The sequence below is a fragment of the Tupaia chinensis genome, unplaced genomic scaffold (genome assembly GCF_000334495.1).
Source record: "Tupaia chinensis unplaced genomic scaffold, TupChi_1.0 Scaffold000232_1, whole genome shotgun sequence".
Taxonomy (NCBI): Eukaryota; Metazoa; Chordata; class Mammalia; order Scandentia; family Tupaiidae; genus Tupaia; species Tupaia belangeri.
Genome location: NW_006159708.1, coordinates 2,449,135 through 2,452,880, shown reverse-complemented (window position 1 = coordinate 2,452,880; position 3,746 = coordinate 2,449,135). Strand labels below are relative to the sequence as shown.

Genomic DNA, 3,746 nt, shown 5'->3' with positions numbered 1-3,746 from the left:
GGCCATCCCTCTGTTGGGGGTGATTTCTCACTTTCCCTCTCACCGTCTCTGCTCTCTGGTGAATACATGCACCCTATGGCAAAAGTCCTTAACCAAAAAGTAAAAAGAAGAAATTGAAGGTTGATATCTGGATATATTATATATTGTGCTTATTTCCAGGTGTGGTTTCAATCATTCTGAGATAAAGAAAATCCCTTTTATTTCCAGGATGAAAGAAAACCCTTCTAATTTTTGTTTATTGCAGATATATTTGAGGTATGTAGAATCTTTACCATGTCTCTAATTTTAAACATGGGTGAGAAAAAGTAGAAGATGCCCAGTCTAAGGAGCCATCAGTATTTTTTGTAGCACAGAGTATAGCTACAAGCCATGGTTGTCATGAAAGTGAACATTTTCTTTAAAAGTAAAAATTATACTACTTGTATTTTATAAGTGCAAGAGTAAAGTGCAATAATTATCCATGTTTTATGGGTAGTTATAAGCCTCCAAAACTCATAACAAGTTGAACCTATGCTATCTGTGTACAAGAACATAAAATGTGGCCTCCGGTGATAGTAAGGAGAGGAAAGGATAAATTTGGTAAATTCTCTGCATAGTTCATTACAGAGTTTCATTAACCCAAAGCCCCGAAATTACAAAGACAATTTTTGCAGGTTTAAGAGGTTTGCTTCAAAGAGCTATTTCTTTTATATGAATTATGGGAAGATCATTAAGAGGTTTTAAAGTCACATTACACGTGAAAAGGCCTTGAGCTTGAGTTCTCAAGGAGGGTTGCAGAGCTCAGAGGGAAAACCAGGTTGTTTGTCTTGTGCAGCTGACTCCTAGTGCTGGCTGGAAGCAACCACTTCCCTGGGAAGGCCCAGCAGAAAGTGGGAGCCTGCGGCCCTGGTAGGCAAATATCTGTCAGCCTCTGCCCCAAAGATGGGGCTGCTCAGCTTGGCAACTCCTCGTTGTAGCTCTGGGTTTCCTTGCAGGCAGGGCCGTTCCTGGAGTTCAGTGTCTGAGATAGGCAGGGGCGTGGGTGCCCCAGGTCGTCTTCCAGTCTGGCTTGCCTTGTGAGCGGCGTTGAGAAGGCGTTTTCAAAGGAATCCCATTTCCAGTGCCATACCTTTCCATTAAGGATACCCTAAACACGTGCACTGGGCATCGACCAGGAACAGGCATGGCCCCACCCTGCCTCTTGCTTTGCTGGTGATCTGTCTCTTGTCTAATTATCGGACAAACACCTTGATTTTAGGAACCATATTTACTTAATTTTTTCAAACTGAAGATTAATAAGGACTCTATCTTCACTAGTCAGATCCACAAGATGAACATTCTCAACTCATCCTCTTCAAGAAATAGAAGCCGTTGGCTAAGTCACATGCATCCTATAACTTGTAGATACACATGCAGAGGCAGTGCCCTCCCTAAGGACAGCTAGGCTCCGTATGTGTGGGACAAGTGATGTAAAGGTTACTATGGTTATAATCTGTGTTTAGTCAATAGTATGGGGGGAAAACACCCTAATGGGCCTATTACAATTTAAAGGAGTCCCTGGGAACTTTTAAAGTATTGGATCACAGTTTTCATTTTTTAAAGGAGTTGTCAATGACCGCATACTGGTTGCCATTTCTTGAAAACCCTTTGCGGACCAGCCCATATGTGCCTGGAACACTGCTTCGGCCCTCATAAGGGTACCAGTTTGTTTCCCACGGTTAGCATTCATTAACTGATGTAAGGTAAATCTTTTGACGGGGGTGGAAGGAGGATGACAATAATGCAGTGAATGTGGGAAAGGAATGAGGGGAAGTGAGCTGATTTAAAAATGCCAATAGTTCTTACTCTTTTCCTGAATCATCCACCTTCTGTCTGACTTCCGTATGACTTGGACCCTCTGTGTCTATTTTTCTCATCCAGAAATTGGGATAATGACAAGGCCAAGCTCAGGGAGTTGTGGGATGTACTGGGTTGCCGTTCGCCAAGTGTTCAGAGCTCTGCCTGACACATGGTAAGTGCTCTTGAAATGTCCACTCTCATTTATGTTTTCTAGTCAACAAGAAGGCTCTTCTGGGCCTTTGGACAGAGAGTAATTCTTTATATCAACACCATCACACATTACTGAAAAAATTTCAGTGTAAATAGGGCCAGTTGACACCCAAACTTCCCCTCCCACCTTTCTGGTGCTATCTCCTCCTTTCCCCAGGCTCAGTGTCTTTCCTTTATCTGCTCCATGCCTTAGATAGCTTATCACTTACTGCTCCCGAGGGACTTGTAAACAAGGATCAAAGCCTAAGTGGAAGGAGGCCCCAGGGTGGCTCTGAGGTAAAACAGGAGGCCTGTAAGGTTGACCTACATGGGAGGTGCCTGCCTTCTCCCCCAGTTCTCTGGGACCAAGTGCCCATGATCCTGGGCTGGCTGAGACTAGGGGTGTCAAGACTGCCTTTCTCTATCTCTCTTGCTGGAAGAAGAAATAAATAAACTTGCCAGTGACGTCATGGGCAGGGAAGTTGGCCCAGCTGTTGCTGGGCTTGGCTGTTGGGCCACGGTGGTTGCCTAGTTCGGACCGGGTTGAGGCCGCAGCAGGGCTCCAGGGAAATGTTGCCAAGTACGTCAATGAATTCCTCTATGCAGAGGAATGGAGTTTTGAATTCCAGGGATGCAGCAAGACACACAGCTGGAACAAAGTGTTACAAATACCTGAGAAGGCTTTCTCATTTTCTGCAGATGGACTTTGAGTTCGCTGCCTGGCAGATGCTCTACCTGTTCACTTCCCCACAGAGAGTTTACAGAAATTTTCATTACCCAGAGCAGACAAAGGACCAGTGGGCTCACAATGACCCTGCTTTGTTGGTCTTACTAAGTATCTGGCTCTGTGTGTCCACTATAGGATTTGGCTTTGTGCCGGACATGGTTTTTTGTTTGTTTTGTTTTTGAGACCATAAAGCTGCTTCTTTGGGTTGTATTCATAGATTGTGTTGGTGCTGGCCTTCTAGTATCAACTTTAATGTGGTTCATCTCTGAGGAGTACTTAGTGAAAGGACAGAGCAGAGATTATGATGTGGAGTGGGGCTCTGCCTTTGATGTGCACCTGAATGCTTTTCATCCACTCCTGGTCATCTTGCATTTTATCCAGCTGTTTTTCATCAACCATGTTATCCTAACAGACACATTTATTGGACATTTAGTTGGAAATACCTTATGGTTGATTGCAGTTGGCTATTACATTTATGCGACCTTCCTAGGCTACAGTGCACTGCCATTTTTGAAGAACACGGTAATTCTTCGCTACCCATTTGCACCTTTCATTCTCCTGTACGGGCTGTCCCTGGCATTGGGGTGGAACTTCACCCACATTCTCTGTTCCTTCTACAAGTACAGAGTGAAGTGAAGAGAAAGGTGACAATATGCAACCTTTAACTATGTCGGCAGTATTGGTGCAGTGATGACTTTTTGTAAAGTCTGTAAATAACCTATCTTTGTAGATATCTTAAAGATATAGAGTTTGCAAATTTGAAGAAATATATGTTAACACTATTGTCAAGTACATTCCTTCAAATGAATTAAATGTACATTTCTGTAATATTTTTTAAACAAAAAGAAAAAAGAAAGAAATACATAAACTTAAAAACGTAACAAAACAAAACAGAAGAGCCTTCAGGGATTGTCACTTGGTAGAATTTCAGAAGGCAAGGGTGGAACTTGGTAGAGTTTTAGAAGACGAGGGTAACAGCATGTTCTAAAATCCCTCAAGTTACATCCCAGAT

The 3,746-nt window shown here is 43.1% G+C and overlaps 1 pseudogene; it reads left to right on the top strand.

The window, feature by feature from the left end:
- Window positions 1-2,574: 2,574 nt before the first annotated feature.
- LOC102477010 (protein unc-50 homolog pseudogene) lies at window positions 2,575-3,370 on the top strand (annotated as a pseudogene).
- The last annotated feature ends 376 nt before the right edge of the window (window positions 3,371-3,746 follow it).